Here is an 11421-nt window from a genome sequence, read left to right on the forward strand (position 1 = left end):
CAGGACCAGTGGAGAAGCTCCAGTGACAATTCGCTTCTATGAGACCCATCCTCCAGGCTCTACTGCCCCTTATCCAGAGAAGGCTTTGGAGGTGAGTCACAAGTCTCATCCCCTTCGCCTCCCGCACCAGGTCTGTGTCCTGTCGGCTTGGAAGCAGACGGGCATCCCACATCACCCACCCACTGCAGTGCACAGCTTGGGGTAGGGTGAGCCACGCTGCTTCTCTGATAGGGGTCAGGCCAGAGATGAGACCCCCTGGATGGCTGTTTGGAATTTGTGTTTCCCCTGGACAAAGCTTTTCATGCTACAGATCCAATCTCATCCTATCCCCTTTCCTATCCTGCTCTACCTTTCCCCTAGCCACCCCCTCCTCCAATGAAGCTGCTGGGGCTTCCTCCCGGGACACCTGATCTCTAACCCAGCTGCTTCCAATCAGGTGGATTACTGACTTCAGACCGGGCCCCCCACACCCTCCCTAACCTATAGAAGCCTCCAGAGCCTGAGGCCATTTAAAGCTGAATGTGTTTGCTTGAATGGTAAGTGTCTGTTGAGTTTAGGAGGAGAAAAGAGCTGTTGGGGGGGCAAGGAGGTGTTGAGTTTGGGGTAACTTTGAATCTGATTTTTGGGTTGCTAATGGGGGGCTCTTCTGGGCCTGGTAACTTCCTTAAAGGCCTTCCCGCCAGGCTGTTCTATGGAGGTATCATCCCTCCCCTTTCCCGACCTCATTCATGTCCTGTTTGGGGGGTGGGTAGTGGGGTGAAGGGCCTGATCCTCTATCTCTATTTCATGGCCACTCAAACTGCATCTTTGTTCTCTCTCTCTCTCTCTCTCTCTCTCTCTCTCTCTCTCTCTCTCTCTCTCTCATTCAGAGACACTTTCTTCCTGCAATCAATCAGTCATATTTATGGAGTGCTTACTTCATGTAAAGCACTGTATTCCACGGTTAGGAGAGTACAATGCAACAGACAGAATTGGCAGACATGTTCCCTGCAGCTTCTGACAATCAGCCTTACCGCGCCCATCCCAATTCTCTGCTCTCCATTTGGGGTCTCCTCCTCTTACACCTTCAGATATGCTTGTTCTCCCCATGCTCACGTAGTTCCCTTTCAATCTCAGTTGAACGAGGAGGACCGAAATAACCCAGTACGGGTAAGGGAAGGGTCTGAGTAGAAGAATGATGATGATGGTAGTTAGGAGCTTACTATGTACTAAGCACTGTTCTAAGCACTGAGGTGAATACAGGGTAATCAGGTTGTTCCCCGGGGGGCTCACAGTTTTAATCCCCATTTACACACCAGGTCACTGAGGCTCAGCGAAGTGACTTGCCCAAAGTCACAGCTGACAAGTAGTGGGTTGTGGGGTGAATACTTAAGTGCTTGGTGGGTGTGCCAAAGTGCATGGATGAGTTGAAAGGGAAAATAAAGTGTGTGTATGTATGTGTATTTGGGTTGGGCATGGGGAGCCTGTGAGTTGAGCTTATCGAAGAAGAAACAATTTCAGTAGTGGTCTTCTAGTTATCGGAGACCACTAGCATGTCCACTATGTAGGTGGGAGGCTGTGGTCCACATGAGACCCCACAATAGGGCTGGGCCTTTCAGCGGCATCCTAATCCCCACTCAGACCCATCTGGTGGTGGATGTCCAAGGGGTCCTGGTGAGGGGAAGAGGGGGACCAGAAACTTTTGGGCCACGAGGACTGTTCCCCCTGCAGGGAGGATGCAGAGCAGGTGATTCCTATGGAGAGGTAGAATCAGGAGTTGAGAGTCCATCTCTGTGGGAAGGTGATGGGGGCATGTGTGGATGATTAAGGGGTATGACAGGAGGAGGAGGTGAGCAGAGGGGCCTGTCCCCCTCATCCCTGCGGCTGGTTCTGCAAACAGCCGTTAAGGCCCTGTGAAAGGAACTGGTTCTGTCTGATTGGACTGTGGGACGGAGAAGACCCAGGACCCTTCATTCTGCAGATGTCAATGCTCCCTGAACCGACAGTCCCGTCCACAGGGTCACCCTGCTCATCCTTAGCCCCTCCCGAGCTGAAACCCCTTGGTCCCTGACAGTGACTACCTCTGAGGGAGTTGGGAGGTTACAGGGACGCTGGGGGACAGTCTAGTGTTAAGGGTGAAGTTGGCTAGGTGCTTTCTGGTTTGCTAGTTGGGAGCTGCTCTTGACCAGGCTCTAGGCCAAGGGCCTCCCTGCCGGGCTGTTGTGTGTGTACGTGGTGGCGGTATCATCCCTTCCCTATCTTGACCTCATGACCTCGTTGTGGTGGAAGGTTCGGGGGTGGGGTAATGGGGTGAAGATCCTAAGACTCCCATCTCAGATGGCTCCCTCGCTACTCAAACAGCCTCTTTGTTCTCCAGCCTCTTTCTGTAGCTGGGGAAGTTCTCAGGGACATTATCCCACTTGCAGTCAATCCATGGTATTTATTGAGTGCTTACTATGTGCAGAGTACTTTTCTAAGTGCTCGGGAGAGGACGATACAACAGAATTAGCAGGCGGGTTCCCTGCAGGCCTGACTCACCACCTCAGTATACCTGCCTCCAATTTTCTGCTCTCATTATGGTGTCTCCCTCCCTTATATCTACCTTCAGATGAGCTTGTCCTTTGGATCCTCAAAGAGTCCTCTTTCAATTTTATAGGTCCAGGATCAGTTAAATGAAGTGGACTCAGATGACAGGTAAGGGAAGGATCTGAGTATAAGGATATGTACTGAATTGCTTTGGAGTGAATTTTTCAGTGCTTAGTGGGTGGGCTTATGTTAGTGGGTGAGCTGGAAGTGAAAATCAAGTGTGATTGGGGGTCAGGATCACTCTTTCCATTCTCTTCTTCCAGGAAAGGAACCTCTTTTGAGGGCTGGTGGCTGCTGGCAATATAGTGCTAGGTGGAGGATTATGCCCATCAGTGTGTCCCCCCCACTGCTGTCTGAGAAGAGTTGAATGGGCTCCATCGGGGGTCATCAGGGGTATGGGTGGGAAGGACTGAGCAGGCATTGTATTAGAAAGTGAATTATTCCATTCGTAACTGCTGGACCTCCAGTCCCTTGAGGACAAGTCATTTCTGGAGTCGCACAGTTGGATCCGAGGTGCAGGTTGGCATCGGTGTAGGGTCAAGTGAAGGAGCTTGCTTAAGCGTTGATCTGCCTCTGCACCTCTCAGTTAGGGCCAGTGTATTGGGGGTGAGGCGGGTAGTGGAAGGCCAAGTGCTTGCAAAAAAACTAGACTGCCTGCAATTCACATGTGTCCTAAGGCCAGGTTCCACAAGTCCACATGGATTTTAGCCAAGACAGGTGGAGAAGCTCTAGTGACACCTCCCTTACATCAGACCCATGCTCCAGGCTCTACTGCCCCTATCCAGAGGAGGCTTCGGTGATGAATCACAAGTCTCCCGCCCCTCGCCCCCTACACTAAATCCGTGTCCGGTTGGATCGGATGCAGACAGGAGTCCCAGGGCACCAACCCCCGGCAGTGCACAGCTCATGGTAGGATTACTCGAGGGAGAGAATTTGAGCCACTATTACTCTCCAGAGACCGCTCAGCAGCTCGCCCTGGCCTTGAGGATCATCCTCAGGCAGTGCAGGTCCGGGCAAATCAAGTCTCAGATTTGCCCACCCTGGAGAGATGGAGCTGTGGGTCACATCACTGCCAAAAAGGGAAGGCTTGTTTTTTGGGTTTTCTCTCTGTGTGTGTGTGTGTGTGTGTGTGTGTGTGTGTGTGTGTGTGTGTGTAAGAGAGAGAAGGATAGACTGGGGTAGGTTAGTGAGGCAGGGGCTGCCACTCTTGGTGCAGAGGCTGGTTCTGTGCAGTGAACTGGTTCTATTGGACTTGACTGCAGGACCCAGAAAACCCGAGCCCCTTAATTCAGTAGGTGTCAAATCTTCCTGTGTCCACAGTCCTGTTAGCAGGGTCACCCTGCACATACTGAGTCGCTGGAGACGGGACCCTTCTGTGTGTGATGTTGATGGCTTCTGGGAGGCCAGTGTCAGAAGCAGGACAGGGTAGCATCAATGTGTCCATTCCATTCGCCTCCGAGAAGCAGAGTCTTGCGGGCTCCCATCCGAGACCAAGTCAGCAGGGGTGTGGTTTGGGGAGGAGCAGAGCAGTGAGGCTCGGTACTAGAAGCTGGACCTTCAGCGTCTGGCGAATGAGTATCAATAGGGCAGAGCATTGCAGTCAGCTTAGCTGGGGTGGTCCGTCTCTCCACGGCGCCTCTCCTGATGATTGGTTCAGTGTTTTGTGGGGGAGAAGGAAATGGAGCCTGCCAGCAAGACCTAGGTTGTCTGCCATCTCCTACCCCTCCCTCTCGAGCTATGAGACACCTGAGTCTGCTGGAGACTGAAGGGTTTGGCCACAGACACGGACCTCAGGAGGCTGAATGGATGGGGGAACCTGGCCCCTCAGACTCACTAATCCATATGCGTCCTTTAAGACCAGGTTCCACAACTCCAGATGGCTTTCCATCAGAACTGATGAAGAAACTCCAGTGACATCTGTTAAGACCCAGGCTATTGTCTCCTACCCAGAGGAGGGCTCTGCAGAGAGTCCTATGTCTTGGAGGGACCAGGGGGTGGGTGTGGGGAGAAGGGGAGTGCAAGTCTGTCCTGTTGTCTCTGACACAGAAACAGTGTTTGCCCCCCCCTCCCCCCCCCCAAACTCCCGTGACTGTTCCTGGGGTCGGTCATTAATTCATTCAATTCATTCCATCGTATTTATTGAGCGCTTACTGTGTGCAGAGCACTGTACTAAGCGCTTGGGAAGTACAAATCGGCCTCATATAGAGATGGTCCCTTCCAAACAACGGGCTCTCAGTCCAGAAGGGGAGGAGCAGCAGGGTCAAGTATCAGTGGCCCGGAAGCGGGGGCTGTGAGGTGGGAACTGAGAAAGGACAGGAAGGTGGGGTAGGGGTTAAGCCAGAGATGAGACTCACAGGTCAGATGTTGGGAATTTGTCCTTCTGTGGATAAACCTTTTCATCATAATAATGATGTTTAAGTGCTTACTATGTGTCTGGCACTGTACTAACCACGGGGTGGATACAAGCCAGTTGGGTTGAACACAGTCTCTGTCCCATGTGGGCTCACGGTCTCAATCCCCAAGTTACAGATGAGGTAACTGAGGCACAGAGAAATAATGTGACTTGCCCTGGGTTACACCGCAGACGAATGGGAGAGCAGGGATTAGAACCTGTGACCTTCATGCTAGAGAACCTATCCCCTCACCTATAATGATAATAATAATAATAATAATAATGATGATGATGATGATGGCATTTGTTAAGCACTTACATTCTGCCAAGCACTGTTCAAGGCGCTGAGGTAGATACAAAGTCATCATTGTATCCCACATGGGGCTCACAGTCTTAATCCCCATTTTCCTGATGAGATAACTGAGGCACAGAGAAGTTAAGTGACTTGCCCAAGGTCACACAGCAGACAAGTAGCGGAAAAGGGATTGGAACCTGCATTCTCTGTTTTCCAAGCCTGTGATCTTTCCACTAAGCCATACTGCTTTCCTACTATCCATTATCCTACCCTATCTTTCCCACAGCCATCCCCTCCTCCGGTGATGTGGCTGGGGCTTCCTCCCGGGACACTTGATTAATAATGATGGTATTTTGTCAAGCGCTTACTGTATGCCAAGCACTGCTGTAAGCGCTGGGATAGATACAGGGTAATCAGGTTGTCCCAATTGGGGCTCACACTTTAATCCCCATTTGACAGAGGAGGTAACTGAGGTACAGAGAAGTTAAGTTTACTGCATCAGCCTTCTCTCTGATCTCTCTGATCTCCCATCCTCGTGTCTCTCCCCACTTCAATCCATACTTCATGCTGCTGTCCGGATTGTCTTTGTCCAGAAACACTCTGGGCATGTTACTCCCCTCCTCAAAAATCTGCAGTGGCTACCAATCAATCTGCGCATCAGGCAGAAACTCCTCATCCTCGGCTTCAAGGCTGTCCATCACCTCGCCCCTTCCTACCTCACCTCCCTTCTCTCCTTCTCCAGCCCAGCCCGCACCCTCCGCTCCTCTGCCGCTTATCTCCTCACCGTGCCTCGTTCTCGCCTGTCCCGCCGTCGACCCCTGGCCCACGTCATCCCCCTGGCCTGGAATGCCCTCCCTCTGCCCATCTGCCAAGCTAGCGCTCTTCCTCCCTTCAAGGCCCTACTGAGAGCTCACCTCCTCCAGGAGGCCTTGGCAGTCTGAGCCCCCTCCTTCCTCTCCCCCTCGTCTCCCTCTCCATCCCCCCCGTCTTACCTCCTTCCCTTCCCCACAGCACCTGTATATATGTATATATGTTTGTACATATTTATTACTCTATTCATTTTACTTGTACATATCTATTCTATTTATTTTATTTTGTTAATATGTTTGGTTTTGTTCTGTGTCTCCCCCTTCTGGACTGTGAGCCCACTGTTGGGTAGGGCCTGTCTCTATATGTTGCCAACTTGTACTTCCCAAGCGCTTAGTACAGTGCTCTGCACACAATAAGCGCTCAATAAATACGATTGATTGATTAAGTGACTTGCCTAAGGTCACAGAGCAGACAAGTGGCAGAGCCGGGAGAAGCCGATGGTAAGGAGTTTCCTTTTGATGCAGAGGCAGATAGGTGTCCACTGGAGGTCCTTGAGGAAAGGGGAAACATGGCCTGAGTGGTTTTGAAGAAAAATGATCCAGGCAGCAGAGTGAAGTATCAAGTGAAGTGGGACGAGACAGGAGGCAGGGAGGTTAGCAAGGAGGCTGATACGATAATCAAGGCAGAACAGAATAACATTAGAACCCATGTCTTTTGACGCCCAAGTCTGTGCTCTTTCCACTAAGCCATGCTGCTTCTCAAATCTCTCTCCCAGCAATTTCCACCCAGGGGGATTAGTGATGTCCAGGCTGGCCCCTCGCTGCCCTATATAAGGTTCCCTTTCCTCTCCATCCAAACCGCTACCCTGCTAATTCAAGCTCTCATCCTATCCCGTCTGGACTACTGCACTAGCCTTCTCTCTGATCTCCCATCCTCGTGTCTCTCTCCACTTCAATCCATACTTCATGCTGCTGCCCGGATTATCTTTGTCCAGAAACGCTCTGGACATATCACTCCCCTCCTCAAAAACCTCCAATGGCTACCGATCAATCTGCGCATCAGGCAGAAACTCCTCACCCTGGGCTTCAAGGCTCTCCATCACCTCGCCCCCTCCTACCTCACCTCCCTTCTCTCCTTCTACTGCCCAGCCCGCACCCTCCGCTCCTCCACCACTAATCTCCTCACTGTACCTCGCTCTCGCCTGTCCCGCCATCGACCCCCGGCCCACGTCATCCCCCGGGCCTGGAATGCCCTCCCTCTGCCCATCCGCCAAGCTAGCTCTCTTCCTCCCTTCAAGGCCCTGCTGAGAGCGCACCTCCTCCAGGAGGCCTTCCCAGATTGAGCCCCTTCTTTCCTCTCCCCCTCGTCCCCCTCTCCATCCCCCCGCCTTACCGCCTTCCCCTCCCCACAGCACCTGTATATATGTATATATGGTTGTACATATTTATTACTCTGTTTATTTATTTATTTATTTATTTTACTTGTACATTTCTATCCTACTTATTTTATTTTGTTGGTATGTTTGGTTCTGTTCTCTGTCTCCCCCTTTTAGACTGTGAGCCCACTATCGGGTAGGGACTGTCTCTATGTGATGCCAATTTGTACTTCCCAAGCGCTTAGTACAGTGCTCTGCACATAGTAAGCGCTCAATAAATACGATTGATTGATTGATTGATTGATTGGGCCTCACCCTGCTCCAAGCTGAGTGTGTTTGCTTCCATGTAAGTGTCTGGTGACTTTAGGGAAAAATGAGGGTTTGGGAGGAGGTTTTGAGTTTTGGGTAACTTTGAATGAGCTTTCTGGCTTGCTCTTCTGGGCCAGGTAATTTCCCTAAAGTCGTCCCTGCAGTCTTAATCCCCATTTTACAGATGAGGGAACTGAGGCACAGAGAAGTTAAGTGACTTGCCCAAAGTCACACAGCTGACAATTGACAATCTACCCCATTCCTCTCTGAAAAGCAGAGTTATGAGATTGAGCCGTCACAGGTGCGGACAGGGTGTGTGGAGTGCCGGCATCATAACACTGAATTTTGTCTCGTTTGGGTTGGACCTGAAGTCCCTGGAGTACAAGCCCCTCCTGGACTAACAGATTTGGAGGGGGTGGTTAAGAATTTGTAGGGCGGAGTTTTTCATTTGGCTTAGGTATGACCGATTGTGTCTGTAGAACTGATCTCACCTTTTCTGGTGTTGTGGTTACTGCAGGAGGGAGAATGGAATATTTGCCACACAAAACAAGTTATCTGACATTCCTTCCCTTCTCTTTCCAGGTTTGAGACCGTCGATTCTCTCAGAGACATGAGACTCCGGCGATTTAGCTGTGGTCCCCAGCTGTGGACAGAGGGCACGGTGAGAAACACAATCCTTCAGTACCACTAGCGCGGCCGTCCCCCCCCCCGCCACGTCCCCCCCTCCCCCCCCCCCCCCCCCCCACCGCCAAGGTAACGTAATTGCGTCGGCTGGGACCGGCGGACAAGCTCCAATTATAACCCAGTTCCATCGGACCGATGGTCCTGGCAGGAAGTCCCACAGCCTGAGTGCCTGGCAGTGCACAGGTTGGGGTGGGAAAACTTGGACTAGCTATTACAGTCTCTCCAGAGGCTGCCCAATTCATTTCCCCAGCCTTGAGGACCATTCCTCCACAGTTTGGACTGTCAGGTTAATTCGTAGCCTTGCCCTGCAATTGAGATGGAGCCATGGGCTGTACTACTACCACACAGGGAAAGTGTTGGTTGTGTGCGTGCATGAATGACGGTGGGGCCGGTTAGCTGAGTGCGGGGATAGAAGAGTGAGGAAGTGGATGCCACTGTTGAAACAGAAGCTGGTCCCGGAAATGGGACTCTGTGGGGGACACTGGTTCCATTAGATTTGGTTGTGGGACTGAAGATACGAAGTCCTGAACTCTGTGGAGGGATAGAAGTCCTGCCTTCAGAGTCTCCCGGCACATCCTCAGTCCCCAAAGAAGGGACTCCTCTATGTCTGACAGTGGTTTCTGGGGAATCCAAGTAGGTGGTGGTCTGTCAGGAGCAAGGCGGGGATTGTCTCTGTCTATGTCATTAACTTCTGAGAAATTGAGTTAGGGGCATTTTCGTACGAGATGGATGTTAGTGGTCCGAGTCACAGTGAGGCACAATGGAATAAGGTGTGATGACGGTCAAGCATACCGGCTGGGGAGCTGAAAATGCAGGCACTGTACTATAGAAGCTGACTTCTGTCCATTTTACCAATATGCTGGTTATCTTTGGACTCAGTTATACCAGCCGTGCAGGCCTGATAGTTGTGTGGATGGCGGGGGATTGGCGGGAGGGAGACGGTTCCAGGATGAAGAGTAGAACTGCCTTGCACATCTCTAGAATTCACAGAAGGGGAACTTTCCATATCGGCAAGGGGTTTATCCCAGCAGAATGGTGGGGGGTTTGTGTTAAGGTGGACTGTGTGTGTGTGCGTGCGTGTGCGTGTGTGTGTGTGTGTGTGTGTGTGTGTGTGTGTGTGTGAGTGAAAGAGAACTCCTTTCTTCTCTTGATTGCCATAGCCTCCAACCTGAGTCTTTGCAGGGAGCATAGGAAGACTACCGGCCTTACCACTCCCCTGTTCAGTCTGCCATTGCACACCAGGAGACCTCTTGCCCTTTGAGGCCAGGCCTCTCAAAGCCTGGGAATGTGGAGATTGAATGGCAGGGGTAGGGAATCGTGGAGAATCTAGGGTGCCTGAGGCTGTCCTCTCATGTCTGTTGAACAATAGGTTGATATGAGAGGGTGGGGCATGGAGGAATGTCTGTTTTGAGGAAACTGCATTGTTTGAATCTCCTCCCATTTCCTTCTCAACTTGCAGGAGCACCATCAGACCACTCACTCCACGGAGGGCTGTTGTGGAGAATCCAGGCACTAGGACCCCCTCAACCATCTCTTAGCCAGTGAGAATGAATTTAAATTGGCTTTCTCTTCTGCTCAGCAACAATGCCTCCCCTCCCTCATTGACTCCCATGCCTAAAGCCTTCACCATTTTTTCTAGTTTTTTTTTTAACTGCTGCCTTAACCCCCCAGTAACCTCCAACTCCCTCCTTGTTACAGAAGCAACTGTCAGTGCTTAATATTGTGCTGTGCACTTAAGATGCACATCACTACTACCAAAGACTCTGGAGCCACTGGATTTATTCTGTCCCCAAATCTTCTCCCGCACTCCTCATCCTTCCTAGCCATCTCACGTCTGTGCGGTTTCAAAATCAGTCCCTTCAAATTTGCCTTTGATTTCCCTTCCTTCGCATTGCCTTAACACTCGCACCCACTTTTCTTCCCTTTCTGATTACCATCACCAAGCAGCCCTTCTGTGCCAAATTCATTCCTTCTCCACTGCTTTCCAACAGGCCCGCTCTTTCCCTAGTTTTAGAGAAAAAAACCAAACTGTCCTTTGCCCCACTGTTCACAGGGTAGCTGAATGGGATGGTGTCCGAAGAATCCACTGCGTCAAGGCCAACGACAACTACCCACCGATCGTTCCACCGGGTGCGGACCGCCCGGGGTCTCCACACGAGGACGATCTTCACCGTGCAGTGTGGATACCAACTGGATGGCTCCCCGGCCCTTTCCAGAGACTGAGTTAAAGAACCATCCCTTGCCCTCAACCCAACAATGCCATTTCTTTGGGGCTAAATATTGTATCACCAGGGGCTCTCTGTTGCCTCCTCCAGAAAGCGATGGACTTGTGTGGGGTATGTGTGTGCGTCATGGGGTTGACTTTTGGGGGTGAAGGTGCTAGAGGGAGTCTTCCGCTCTCTCAACATCAAGGATGGCCCTGGATCCAGGAGCAGGGGATCTGTACCGGGAATAGATTCTGCCGACCGGACCGTGGGTCGGAGAAGACCCGGGGCCCTTACATCTATAGATGGGTCAAACCTACCGGATTCCACGGTCCAGTGTTCAGCATTGTCCCACACAGAACTCTGGCCCCCAGCAAAAGGAGCTCTTTGGTGTTTCTGGGGCGGCGGGGGGAGGTCTGGGGAGAAAAAGGGGACCCAGCATTAGGAATGGTTAAATTTGCAATGCCAGGTTTTCTGGGACTGTATGTGGCACATGAGTTGTGGAGAAGAAGGAGCATTTTAGGGAATCCGGGCTGAGTCCAAATCAGTCGGGGGCTGGAAGAATCCCAGTGGTTCCTGGAATTTGCCTTGTCAGTGCAAATGGTTTCCTCACCTGAAAGCATTGGAGCGATGGTTAGAAGGAGACTCATGTGGGATTCAGGGTCCTTTTGGTGTCAAGTGTTTTTGTCAACTGAGAACCAAAAGGATCTCCTAACCCCTCCACTCCACCCAGGGCTGCAGAATAGGTTGCTCCTAAGCTCTGTGTTTCAGGGTTCTGTGAAGCTCA

This window comes from Tachyglossus aculeatus, chromosome 18 (genome assembly GCF_015852505.1).
Source record: "Tachyglossus aculeatus isolate mTacAcu1 chromosome 18, mTacAcu1.pri, whole genome shotgun sequence".
NCBI lineage: Eukaryota > Metazoa > Chordata > Mammalia > Monotremata > Tachyglossidae > Tachyglossus > Tachyglossus aculeatus.